The sequence below is a fragment of the Varroa destructor genome, unplaced genomic scaffold, assembly GCF_002443255.2.
Source record: "Varroa destructor unplaced genomic scaffold, Vdes_3.0 BEIS01000007.1, whole genome shotgun sequence".
Taxonomy (NCBI): Eukaryota; Metazoa; Arthropoda; class Arachnida; order Mesostigmata; family Varroidae; genus Varroa; species Varroa destructor.
The window spans coordinates 20,134,888-20,149,566 of NW_019211460.1; the positions used below are offsets into that span (position 1 = coordinate 20,134,888).

The 14,679-nt window shown below is 41.0% G+C and overlaps 1 long non-coding RNA gene across 15 annotated transcripts in view; it reads left to right on the top strand.

Annotated features, from left to right (window-relative positions):
- The first annotated feature begins 922 nt into the window (after nt 1-922).
- Nucleotides 923-14,679, top strand: part of LOC111254702 (uncharacterized) — a 173,003-nt gene continuing 159,246 nt past the window's right edge. For 2 of the 15 annotated variants that reach the window (XR_015318005.1, XR_015318035.1), the window contains exon 1: nt 923-1,729. This is a non-coding gene — a long non-coding RNA (uncharacterized LOC111254702). The remainder of the gene's footprint in view (nt 1,730-14,679) is intronic. The other 13 variants (XR_015318028.1, XR_015318022.1, XR_015318032.1 and 10 more) reach the window with 13 other exon arrangements.

The window sequence follows — 14,679 nt, forward strand, 5'->3', positions numbered from 1 at the left end:
CCGTTTTTAGACCATTCTATCATCATATATGGTTCTAATGCCATCGGCTTTTCAGATTGTTCCTTTCACCTCGTGGTGCATTGCCCCAGCACAACTGTTGCCAAGGAGATAACAGGCACCCGCATAGAGAATTAGCAGGGGCGCTTTGCCAATCAAAGGTCTGGTCCTGTCTTTAGGCGCCCTTCTGCCACTGGTTTAGACTGCCTGTGCAGGTTGATTTGTGGCTGACATATGGTTCTATTGCTATAGCCATTTTACGTCGTCTACAGAACTCTACAGCTGACAGCAAAACTGTTTAGCCAGCATATGCTGCATGTCTGTTCTCTGCCACTGGGAACGCTAGATTTACGTTTGTTCTTCTTTAACTCCTATTTTCTCTTTGGATCTTTCTACGTACACTCGTCCCGTGCAAGCCAGCTTGCCTGACTGCTCATGTCGGCGTATTCAGCAAATAGCGCTCTTTGCTATTACCAACTGATAGCTCTAGAGGCATGAAGTACCTTACGCACGATATACATACATCCCTATATATATATATACAGATCTATTCATCTTCTCGAACCTTGGGCATAGTGGCGTGAAAGGGCCCGCCTCTGACGTAAATGGCGTGGCTGGTGTTCCGTCTGCATGCTACTGTCGTCTGAAAGGCGACCTTCTGTACGATAGTTTCGCCCATCTTACTTGCCCCTTTCCTGAAACTGTTATCGCTTTACGCTTAACATGAGAGAGGGCTATTTGCTAGCGCACCTTTTATCAAGATGCTTATCTGAACTCTTTGGCCGAAGAAGATTTACAGAAAACAGCAACGTAAACGTTTTCCCTTGTTAACTATTAAGCCTTTATCGACTATTTCGACTTTGTACAGCAGCTCTCGTTTCTAGAAAACTGGGAATAGACTATGCCAGCACGCAATACTTTAGAGATAATTGTGTTGATCTGAGACGTTAGAGGATATATAGACAATTTTTTATTTAGATTCTATTCAAATCGAACATATTTCTAATAATAGTAATAAAAGTATAAATAAGCATAAAATAGATATTATTGAAGTTAACCTGAAAACTAGAGTCCACTTTGTAACATGACACAAATGGCCGACCTCTCCTACGCGCATTGCGAATGCGAGATGCAGTTGTCTCATGTTAGCGGCTCTACTAGGCAAGAAGGGTGCTTTTTACAGAAAACGTGCCTCGGCTAACGGTAACTGCGACGCGTCGATCGACAATGGATAACTAAGCCTTCTACTAGGAGAGTTGTCTGCCGACTGTATAAAAGCACTGTATTGCCGTATCATTCAATCCGGGGATCTTATCTACCGCAGCAAGGCTGCATAACAAATCATCATCATTACTAAACGAGTTACTCAATCTCCTTTAGGTATCTTTCGCCGTGTTGCTACCGACAGGACACTATTCGTCCTTTAAGTTGCTTTTTTACAGTTTTAGGCATCGAGCCCACTATTATCTGGTCCCTGTCATAAATATTTAAACAGCAGCCGACCGAGCTGGGTGAGATTTACCATCATGTATGGACGTGCAGTTTTTGCTGATACTACTACGTGATTCAACTAAAAATTCACACCACATTAGACCACGTCGGGATCGGTCGGAGACAGTGGGTGCGCATTATGAAGGATCTCACCGAGTGCAGCAGCCCAGCAATCGGAAAAGTGCGATATTTTTGTCAATGTAATAATGTTTAGTGTAGTAAGGCCAATCATATATCCGAGGTAAGTAACGAGCTAAACTAATGACATCTTCAACCTGATCGTACTTCACCTCTTTTCAATATTAGATAAAGACTTCCTGATAGCGAAATAAGGACGTCGCTTTGTTGATAAGCGGCATGATATTGCGTCAGGATTGTTGCTTAGGCAAAAAATAGGTAGTATTTTGGCACGCTGACCTTAGTCGTCGTCGATCACCAAGCCGTCACGAAGTTGTTTCATCGTAACTTGTCCCTCAGCTGAAAATAGGTCCACAGGGACATATCTCTAGACTTCAGCGATGACGTCAAGTGCCGGCCTCATTAGTGTAGGAGTACATCAAACCGGATGCGCGTTTCATGGACGACAGGCCTTTGCGCGTTTCTGCAAGACAACACTGGTCGTGATCCCTTTTTTGTAGGCACTACGTTATTTGTCACCTTCTGTAACAGGCTCTAAGACACGGGCTCGCAACATCAGTTCATATCGCTTTGCACTACGTATACTCCGTGGTGAGAACTGCCAACGTGGGCTCTATTGGTTTCTTGCTTATAAAGGCCATGTTGGCCAACAGAACCAACATGGGCTTTCTCGAGGTTGAGATTTCCTAGCAGCATTTACAGCTTCTACGACCCTTGACAAATGGTGGTAGTAGAGACTTCTCTACCATTGGAATGTTGCGGCAGCTGGCCGGCACTATGGTTGATATGGCAAGCGCTCATTTTGACCGTAGTACAAGAGCGAGGCCTATTTTTTATGGTCTGTGTAGCGTTATGTGCCAGCGGTTCTTCAACACGCACAGCGACACCCTTTATAGATTTTTGACTAGCTGGAGCATCCGATGCTTCCATCTCGATGCCCCGGAAAAACAGGAGCAAGTCGACAGGGTCGTTAGCATCTTCAAAGTCAAATACTGCAAGAACGTTCGGAGAGGCACAACACGCACCGATTTCATATGTGAGGCAAACTGCGAATGAAAACTCCATAACGAAACCCTTCGTTAACCTAACTACACTTTGCTTCTGATTTAGTAAATTGCGAAAAAGCTCGATATAAATTGAGGATACCTGTTCGCGTTATAAATGTTCATAATATAAGCCAGAATTTTTCACGATTAACGTGATTTTGACCACAATTATTATCTATCTAATAAGCGTTGGACGACGTCGTAATTAGCAAAATTTGTGTTCAGATTGTTAACTAAATCTCTGTGAGGATTAGGCAAAAGTTTTCCACAACCCGACGAGCCGACACAAATTGGTAACATTGATTCGTTTTGAAATCTAATTGTTAGATCGCTCTTTCCACGAGCAAGCACTGAATTGTACACAAGCAGACGATTCTTGACTAGATGTAGAAAACAGATGTATCATTTTGTATGGTAGATAGTATGTCTGCAGCTGTTTCCTGCTTCTTGGGACGAGAAAGATGTTCTGATTTCGACGCTGGGCTTGGACAGATTTCATGCTGAAAGTGATCCGGCTGAAACGAAGTTAGTTAACTGAGGCAGTAGTCATTTGTCTGCTGGCTCTTAAGGATCGCGTTGCCTTTGTCGTAGAACCACTTAATCTTACTATCAATAGAAATTTGAGTAATAAGTTTCGTACATACAGTAGGGACTGAGTAACCCCTGACTGGGGGACTGACCCCCTATAACTGAATCGTTACACTTAACAGATCAGCAGGTGCCATGTTTTCTTCAGCTTCTTGGTCAGACAGGGCAGGGTGGCGCTGAATGTCACTACAAAAGCCATCAATTCCTCGCTGACATAACGAATCATTTCATTAACCTATATATAAGCATAAATATAACCTATGTATAAGCGCGTGCTATGTCGTCACCTTTCACAACTATACGATTTTACTTTACCAATGCTCAGCCCTTGTTGTCAACAGTACTAGTTAGACCGTAAGGTGTCCACACTCGGATTCGGAGTCAGGCAACGTTACAGTGTGATCTTTCTCGACTTCCTTTCGAAGTACCGCATGTCCTAGTCGAAGAATGAAGAGCGTAGCTACATAGGCTGTTAGTACTCTGCTTTGGCTAGATACAGAGCTTGTGAATAATAGAAAATAATGACTGATAACAAGATCATGAAAAATCAGCACAAAAAGGAGAAATGGCTTTGTTCGGCGACTATCACCTAGCGACATTAAACACTAACCGGCTAATCCCAAGTTTAGAAACACATTGCCAAAGGCTGATCGCCAAAACGATTAGTAGTATTGGCGTGTCCTATGAATTAGACATAATATGTTTCAAACATATTGAATTGTTTGACGGTCTATGTGAAATCTTGTAGTGCACTATTTATCAGCGTAATCGACAGTGTGTATTAAGTCTTGGAAGAAAAAATGGTGCGTCAGCAAAGTAAGCCATCGAGCGCTACGCGCTCACTGACCCTGAAGATAGCTGAGCAGGAATTCTAAAGACACCTAATGAAATAATAGTTTCTTTAGACTGCACTAACAAAACAGTGAAGATTTATACATGATTGGGAAAACCGGAATAGAAATTCATATGGTCATCATTAGGTCCAAAAGGTTCTACTCGTTGAAAAAAAACTAAATACTTAAAAACACCGAGGATAAACTGCTTGTTCGTTACATGTTATTTGGATATAGATTACAACTTCAGAATAGGTTCAGTCAAAAAGATGCTCTGTTCCACGGCGGATGGTTGTTTGCATCGTCAACATTATACGGTCTATATGTTTGGAGTGAGTTTTCCCCAATACCTTCAATACCTGCACAGATTTTCATACAATTAAGCGTTGCAGACAAATTTTGAATAAATAAAAAATTTAATTTGATCAAAGGTATTCGAAACTCGATAAGGAATTATCAAACAATTTTTATTAAACAAAAAGCTGCAATTTTACCATGAACTGTGTGTTTAAAATGTATGGCTAAATAATTTGTTGACAAACTATATAGCCATACATTTGACGTTCATGGAGATTTGGACCGATACATGGACAGTGGCACTTTTCAAGACCTAGACAACTTCCACAGATTCCTAGACAATTTGACCATCTGGGTATCAGCACATCATTATCAAAGATAATTTTTTGCCGTCAGTGACTTCTATGAAGTGTAGTAAACTCAAGAGTCTGAAGAACGGCACCTAAATTTGGGTAGAGCTTAATGCAATGTTTGTCGTAACGAGTGTGCTTGGGTGAGCGACGAGTTTGTACTTCCCGATATCGCTTTAAACCAAAGAAGAAACACTTCAAAAATGACGAATCGCTCAAGCTATATTTGTGGTAAATAGTGATTATCCTGAATGACACTTCTAACAAATACCAAAAAAACTCCGTAAGTATAGCTGTTTCTATTTGAATACAATCCTAGAAAGAAACATAGAAAAGAAGCCGCAGTTCAAGTGCAATACTTTGCATATATATATAGCAGCGACCAGCCAGTCTGTCTTCTTAGTTTCGTCGATTCTTTAGCGGCACATTCGTGTCCAGTAATCGGCTTCTAGCTCTTCTCCGTCGGATTAATATGTTCATTCTTAAAATCGAAATTCACATAGTGGTACTTAGCACCACAGCACCCCGACTTCGCTTGGCCAGCTGATTGGCGAGAGTCGAGGCAGAGCGTGAGACTATGCAAATGGCCACAGTGGCAGTGGATGAGGACAGAAGTGTTAGTTTGGTTTTCAGCTTGGCCGCTTGGTAAGGCCTAACTAGGTCCATCAGGCTAAATCGAGAGAGAGAACGCTGCCAGCTGGTACTAACAGTACCTTCCCAGCGATCCCCAGCATCGTTGGCTCACTTAAATCTTCAAGGTCATAGACTTTTATCTGTAAAGCTCTCTAGCCATTTTTCCTAGTAGATCGTTACTATCGTTAAGTTTAGCTAAGAAGCTAGCCGAACTTTAGCTTGAAGCAGCTGTGCTAACTTTCGTTGTGTAACCGGATAAGCAGGCCAGCCGGGCACAGCCAGCTAATAGGAGAGGATCTGAAAGGACAGAATCAGGCCGAAGCTCTGTAGCTGTATCTAAAAATGATGGTAATAGGATAATAATAAAGCAAACGCCACGTTACAATAGGATACTGCATTTTCGCATCCCTCTTTAGATTATTTGCTATGCTTCGTGAATATGTACATATGCATTGACCTGTACATAACTGCTGAGTGACCCTAGCCTCCACTCACGGGAAGTGAAGGACTAAGAGGAATTTTATGCTGCACCCCCCATACAGAGTCAGTAGTTGAATGGGGCGCTCTATAAGACACATTTTTTTGGGCTAAAAACGTTGAGGTTACAGGTATGGTTTTAGGAAAAATCGGATAATCCTTTCGTACATATTTTTTTTTATTTAACCATCCGTTGCCATGCCATGCTTAAGCCAATTTTTGCAGGAAATATTGTATATTATTATTTTTTTAATTCTTTTCTCTTCAGTTCAATACTTCAGATATGAATGTAATCTTAAAATCTATTTGGGTCTAGAATCGGGTCGTTAGGCTACTTGCTAAATCCTTTTCTTCTATTCTTATTTTGTACAGGGCTAAGCGTTCCCAACAAAAATCTTTACCGAATAGCTTTGCCCGTTCGACATAAAGACAATTTTTTATATATTCCGAATTGGGGATCGTCGATATGTGCTACGTAAATCACTACATAAATGTATATTAACTCTGATCAAATTGAACTGTGCAGTGACGTAATATATACACTTAAGCGAGTTTAAAGGAGTCATGGAGTTCCAGTTGGGGCTCGAACCCTGGGCCTCAGATCTTATCCTGATTCCTTCGCACCTCTCCATGGTAGCGTAACATTGGTGCAAAAATGAACGATATTTATTTAATAATTGTACAAGATACTGGTACGTATTTCACCATAAATAATTTGCGCTTGCCCTTATGATATCTTGCCGTATCAATACATACGTTATGTATGGTTGCCGAAATATCCGATGCAGCCACTCCCGGAAGCTTGTGCTTAGGCACTGCAGCAATCTTACTCCGCAGAGTACGCGATCGTTTGATAGCAGCCTTTATTCATCAGATGGAAAGTGCGGTCCTCTCTGAAGGACAGTAAGACACTGGTCTTTTTAGAGAGCAATTGTTTTCTATGAAATTTGATGATCATTGTGGGTATGACATATGCATATACAAGATACACTACATTGGCCGTCCAGGATGTTTTGAATGAACGGTTTATTGGCTGTCTACCAACGTGCATTTCAAAGCTCTGCTTTTCGAAACGAGATATTTGATGCCACTTAAAGTACACCTACTTCACTTACTTCATTACGGCTCCTATAGAGTTCTTACTTTCGCTATCTTCATAAATTTGTCGCTCTGTATACTGTTCTGAATAGGTTCGACAGCTGCGAGCTCTTACTGTTTCCAACTGACTAATCTCATTGAATTGAAGCTTCAAGTCAGCAACCAGCTAGAGGTAAAGTCAAAAAGCTAGATACCGCCATTTCATCACCTAGTGTATTTTGCGACCTACTTTGTGAAGGTTCTAGCTGCGTTAGTCAAATTTTGCGTTATAAGGCAAACGTGTATATGGCCAAAAGGGCAATTCATCAAATGAGTAACGTCGTCGCTGAAAGATTCTAAGTCCTTAACGCTCAACAGTTGATTTTCTGCCTCAATGAACTGCCCAGAATTTTAACCCCGATTTACATCCCCGCATCAGCGCGTGCTGAACTCGCGTTTTCGTAGTTCGTAGCGCTGATGACGCTTCCTCGTTCATAGTGACGATGACATCCGGAAGATCAGAATGACATAGGAGCTCGGCGGATCTTCTACTCAAGCGTTCTCGATCCCCAGAAAGGAGGTGCGATCTAATTTGAAAGATACTTATTGCACTGTCTTTTCTTCCGATGGAAAAGGGTTTCTTCGAATAAATATTAACCAAGACTGTTCAAAAATGTATACGAACGAAAGGTCGATGATTGGTTCAAGAGGATTTTTATCTTGAATTAATTTAAATGAGCTCAAGAACGCTGCATTAATACGTCAAATTAAATCGTGAAGTTTTTTTATGCAATGTAGGTACATCCATTTCCATAAACGTCCATAATATGATAACCGTATTCAAATATTGATTATGGATAGATAGGCGCGTGGCTACACAAGCAGAAGGTAGAATTAGGAACAAACTATTGATGTTGACAGCGTGAAGACAAGACACATCCTGTAACCTTTTTCTGAACAAGGGTTATCCGGTTAATGCGACAGAGATTCACTTGATAATATTTTGTTCTTCGTTTAATCGATATTCGTATAATAGAACATATGAATACAAAACTGGCAGAGGTCTACAGATGAGATTTATAATAGACGGCTTTTAAGTAACGTTCACTCGATAGCAAATGGCAGAGAAAAAGCCTAGAGAAGCATTATGTAAACAATACCCGAAGTTTGTCCTACTCGATACGCAAAGCCCACAAAGGTCGTTTCGCTTCAACATTAAATATTTACAGAAATGTTATCACATGGAATCTCTTAATCTGGGAGCTCTTTATAATAGACACGTCAGGCTTAATCATCCGTACACTGATCAATGAACGACCAATTAATGCCAAATTGCGTATGCTGACTTCAGATTAAATATGGACTCATGTGTCGCTCGCGTCAGATTCCCATCTTCATGATAACCAAGTACATCTCTATAATATATCACAATAAGAAGTACAGTGCTAGAGGACGGTTCTATTATTGAAGAGGACTTGTTTAGTCAGAATAAGTAGGAATATTTATTAACTCGAGCCTACCTATGCCCTAAAAGGCATACAAACCTATAATGCAAAGTATGCGTGTAATCAGACCATCTAAACATGGCAGAACGAGTGTACAGCGAAGGCCAACATCTTCCACACGAACGATATGCTAACATGACATTCTGCTCGTGTTGTGCTTAGAGCTGATATGTCGCGTTGATCCTACGCAAAGACTTCCTTCTTGGCGACTGACTTCGATCATTCATAGCTATGCATCGTCGCGACGTTTGCGTTTCGAATCTTCAATACAAGCATGTCTATCCGATACTCTGATTCATGTTATTCTTCTCGCGTTAATGTACTACAAAAAGTCTGCATTTTTTTTGTGCTTTCACATATTATGAAACGTAGTCGATTCTTCAAGCTTCGTGTTAACTTTTCGCAGCATCACTTACGCATAATCTATACTCATCGAAATGGACTTTGATGAACAGAGGTTGCGCAAGGCGCTGCATGAGTCCTTCCTTAATCACTGGGCCTATGAGTGCTCCATGTTTCAAATGGTCCTATCTTTACGTTGATGTTATTTAGCCAAAACAAGAAGGATACCGCGCTAAATTTCGCGGAACCAGCTTGCTTTAGCTGAGCTAGATGTTCCGGATATAACGTAGATGCCCAAGAGTTCCATTACCTAGTATTAGAACCTAAACCAGTTTACACTGTGTAAAGTTCATAGGTCAGTAGAAACTAATACGTTATTAATCCAGACTGAAAAAAAAGGTATAGCAAGAATATCGCTACTTTTCACGGAAGGCTTTCATTTTCTTAATACGAGTTCCTTATAGGTGAAGGTTCTCCCCTAATTATAAATTAACAATAATCCAACACAAACGCAGCCCATTACATCTCTAAGCTGACTCTAATTGACAATTTTGATTTCTGTGAAATCTACCCAGCGTCTAATAGTACGTTTACAACGAACTTGTATAGTATGAATAATGGTAATGACATTTTATGGCCACCCAAGAAGTATACGTTTCTTCGTTCATCGGCCTCGCACATTTTGTATTGTTTAATTTCTGTTGGCGCTCACACGTTTGTTGGTTGGTTCATATTGCAACTTCCGCTCTTTAACACGCAAGCGGTAAGGCCGATTCCTACATCGGTGTTCGAATTTTTGTCAAGGGCCGATCTTGCTTGTCATCATGTATAAGCGGGCTTGACCCGAAGCTGTACGGTTGAACATGAAGGTTTCTTGCAGGAACCTCGATCGAAATGAAAACGCAAAAAAACTAAGGTAAAGTCATATTTCCGAAGCTTGAAAAAAAATACTATTCCGTCAGTTTTACCATTCCGTCAGGCGGGAATTAGTGTGCTATCTATCTTTTAATCTCTATCTCGCAGGAAGAACGTAGAGTATCTCAGCTAATTTTCTGTTGATTACACCTTACTATAATAGCGGCAAACAGAACAGACATTCATGGGCCGATTTAGGTGTCACTCCTACATATGCGTATTAGAGGAGATCCAAAACTATTTCTCTTTTTAGAAGCTTTAAGATCAGCAAAAGTACCAGGAAAAAACCGGGCACGCCTTCTAGTAACGTACCTTTTTAAACAATATGAGACTAACTAAATGTGGAAAATTTGTTTATTGATGGGCATTATGGAAGCAATTACCCAGAAATTCAATAAAGCATCGCTGCGATGGCCCAAATCATTTACTGCGAGAGCTGACAAAGTTGGCTAGCGTTCCGGAATATGATATATGAATACTCTGTTTAACGTGAGACTTGATGCTCATGTAACTAAAGTCATATTTACAGCATTCTAATAAATATTGCCGGAGCAGTTCCCATGTGATCCCGATGAATTCTGGTCATAACTCAAAGTGTGAGACACTCAGCAAAGACAAGGTCTTCAGATGTTCTATGCTACCTGTCCCTCACCATACTATCTATGTAAAAATAGTAGCTACATTTGAACATTTAATAGCATTCGCGTGACTAGAGTAGTGGCATAAGGTGATCCCACGCACTGCTTAACGTTGCCTCCAAATATAGGCCTAGTCAGCAATCGAGCATCGAGAAGTTCCTCAACAATTCCTTTTTCATTCATCTTACGGCATTACACACATACCATACCATACCATTGCCTTGCCACAAGAAATGACATGTTCAATCTCTTTGTGACTACAATATCGGAGAAAGGCTGAGGCTGATTGATGGTCGTTGCGAAGGTGGCTACGGTCGATTTGTCCTTGCTCTTTTGAGTGTAATCTCGCCAAATGAAATGGTGCTGGGAACGGTTCTCGCCGAATAAGCATCTCTCCCACATCAAAATGGGCAGATAATGTGGCCTAACAATCACCAACCGCTCCTGCCATTCCATCTATTCGTATTGACTGGTCTTACTCCATAAAACGGGACGGCTATAACGAGCCTGCCTGAAGCATGCCTGTTATGAATAGGGTCAGAGAAATGACAATGAACGCATCAAATTGCTTTTACGATTTGAATCGTGCTCCAAATGAAATCATATCCATTGTTACTCGTAATTCGAAATGGCCACCTAGTCTTTTGGCTCACATAATCAGTAGGACATATCGAATACTTCTATGCTTTTGTTTACCGGGCAGAGCACCCTGGATTTGTCGACTCTATCTTGTCTGATTCATTTCGCGCTCAAATGGCGAGCGAATCGGATGCTGACCGCATTCCGACTAGGTCCGATTGGTCGTTCAACGTTTGGCTTTGAAATGTGTAGAGCTGAAGCCTATTAGGCCCGAACGAAGACTGTGGTTGTCACTTAGATCAGACTACTCTAATCGCTCGTCCAGCCATCTGAGTACGATATGCAGCAGACCAGGAAACTAGCCGTTAAAGCAGACACTATGTAAGAGTTTCGCTACATTTGCCTTTCTTCGTAGATCCTTTATGTGTCGAGTTTTACGTCCTGTATCGCCGTTAAGTATTCCATTAGACGGCTGGTTCCCAGCGCGAAACGAACCGTGTGTCTATGCCCGGGTTTCTTTCCTCGTATGTCCAATAGTACCTTTGGTATCCGACATTATGGCTGCAATAGTATCCCTTGCCGATGTGTCAGTTCTGTCGAGGAATTATTGCACTGGTGGAGTGTTTCAAAGGCGAAAGCAGGAATCCTATCGCGTTCGCTTCTATAGCTCGTTCACCAAGGCTTCATGCTGAGTCAAGAGACTACGGCTACGAATCGAAGGCACAGTAGATTTCACTGGCCAAGTCGGCGTTGTGATAACGTCGTACTTTTAGTCCAGACACTCTGCGTCATTCGCATAAGAGATGAAAGGCAGCATCACGTCATGAATAGGCATACGCCGCCATACTGTGCAATCTGGTTTCTTGGCCTACACAGAAGAATTCAGTAGGCTTCTTTCTAACAATGTGTTATCGTTCCAGCCGAGATCTCTGTTACGTCCGTATAAAACAACGGCCCGGGAGAACATTTCCTTCTAACATGTTCGTGCAAATACCATACGTAACACTCGATGATAGAACAAAAAGAGGGAATATGGAAGCTCTTACTACTAATAAACTGAATATGTTGCAATAGAGTTAGGAACTAACTACTCGAAATCTTGGTAACGGGTTCAAGACCTGAGGAATGACGATATTAGTGCAGGTATATTTTTGTATATATGATATCACATCTGGTACCGACAAAACGGGTCTCGATGTTTATCTGTTTGTCCGTCCGTTTGTCGAGCCTAGCCAAAAATTTTATTCCTAATGAAGTGTCAAACTGGTTTTGCACTAACAGTACCTCATTATCGTTATTCTGCTGTTGTTGAGGCGGTAACCATCGAAATGATACGATAGTCAGATCAGCCACCCACCGCCATAAATGCCATATTCGGACCGTCCAATACCGTTACTGATCGCTACGATGGAATGTCGCTTACTAAAATACAAATTAAAGACTGTATCTTTTTTGTTTATGCCGTTTTACTATCTACTACTAAATTCGCCGTATTATAGGTATATATACATATACGTATATAGGTCCAATAAACAGGCGCTTTTTTGTCAACCTATACACGCTAACCCGCATAACAGACGTACTACGGCTAACAGCATATTTTTTCTAGTCACCTGATGGAAAAATCGAACGTCGCTAGATTGAGCTCTGAAACACGCACTAGCTAGTTTTGTGTCGGCTAAAATAGTGGAGGCTTAGACACTTTTACCATGTTCTTTGCCTCTTTGTATCTTTATTATTCTGTTTTTTGTCATTATCATTGCTATTAACCAGCAATTGTTCTGATTTTAGAAAATAAATGTATGCAAGCACTTTAGTGTATTTGAGTCACAGTAGTAAAATCACACAAACATCTACTGCACAGCAGTACGTAGTTGATCGGATGGCCTGCTGCCAAAATGTTCTTTTCATTATAATACCTATAATAAGCTACAACTGAATCGTACCCTCGTTTAGGCTAAACGTTTCTCGGCAGTTAGGTCAGTTTTGGATAATGTTTCGGAGGGCGCCATTTTACCGAGTTCTCTATAAAAGTCAAGATATTACTGATTGTTGATTCGGTACAATCAGAGCAAGTAACTTTGATTCAATTATTTTATAGAAAAAAGCTTCTCTCAAACAGGAGTGCGTCGTTTCTGTACATACACATATATTTTTATTATTCTCTATTTGATAGAACCTTTTGATCCCGCACGTCCATGCACCCCCGACGCCATACTTGTATCGTAACAGTGTCCTTATTATTACTCACTCGAGCTGTCGACTCACTGACTGCAGCTCTAATGTTCTATTGTTCTGCCCTACTTTATTGATTTAGTCTGATTGTAACCCTGAGCTTCTTATCCTTGTCTTTTTGCTAACCTATGCATTTGATACATTCTTCTACGAGTAGTCTGTACTACTTCACATATCTACGGTAAGCACAGTAAAGGCTTAACAGGTAGGCAAATATTGGCTGGCAACCTACGGCGTCGCTAATACCGTTCACTTAGGACTTTGTCCTAAGTCCTCGAACCAATTATAAAGGCGATCAGTGAAGTTTTGTGGAGCGCATAAATGGAAATTTTTGCTGAGCCATGTATCAGCAAAGACTTATAAATATCCATATAATGTAAACAACAGAAACGCAATCTTGAATAGTTTAGCGCAAAGGTGATTCGTGGGCGAAAAAGCAAAGGATTTCCAAAGAAAGCAACATGTTACCCGTCTAGACATCAATTTTTTTTTAAATATAGTTATCATATCACTTTATAGGTCCATTAGAGGTCCGGCAAGACCTGCCACGGCTAGGTCTTCTACTAAGAACAAATCTTGATGCTATACCGAAGGGGTAGTTCCGAGGACTCTTTTCGCGTGCTATAAGTAGCAAAATGTTCCGAAAAACAGATAGCAATTGTGACGAGCATCTTGTTTACATCTCTGGTGTCCTCTAGCTGATTCATAGACAATTAGATGACAAGAGCTAGCTTTTTACGTCAAGGGCATGCAGTAGCGTACTGTTCTTAAAATAGACATTTCTCCATAGAAAATACGTGGAATGAATGGAACTCTTCTGTTTAGTCCGAAAAAGAAGCACAACGGTCAAGTCTATGTAAAGACTCAAGCGTCGCCGATTAGCGAAGCCTTTCAGTGCATTCCAAATCACGTAGTGCATTACTTTCCACTTGTCTTTCCTCGGCCGAGCTTGCCTGCAGCATTGGTTTGCCGATCATCAGGTCTGGAAAACCGACAAGAGAAATTCGTCGCCTTACCAACGAAGGTCCCTACCCTCGATTGTTGGACGTGACAATTGTTGCCATATTTGTCATAGACGTAATCCAACACTGGCCAAAGAGTGGGATAAACAGAATGTGATGACCATGTTATGCGATTCCTGCTACGTTTTTCATATCTTACCGCTATTTTTTTCGTTTGTGCGAATGAGCAACCGGTGTGCGGTAACACCAGAATAACGTACACCCTTCAAAAACAAACGAGGTTTATTTGGCAGGCTTTCTCAGAATGGGATGACTTGGGATATAGATGCTAGTTACTATAGGAATAACAACAAGTACTGAATAAAAACAAGAGCAAAGCGATTTACTTTCAGAAAATTACATTACTTTTGGTGTTAACACTTATTCGAGGTAATATTTTGACAAAAAGAACCCCGCGTCAAGGAGTATTTCATAAAACAAGAAATTTCTTCATTTTGATTAACTGACTACGGAGCTAGGGAACTCGGGCGAAGGAGCAACAATAATATATAATAATAAATCCGGGACAATCCGAGC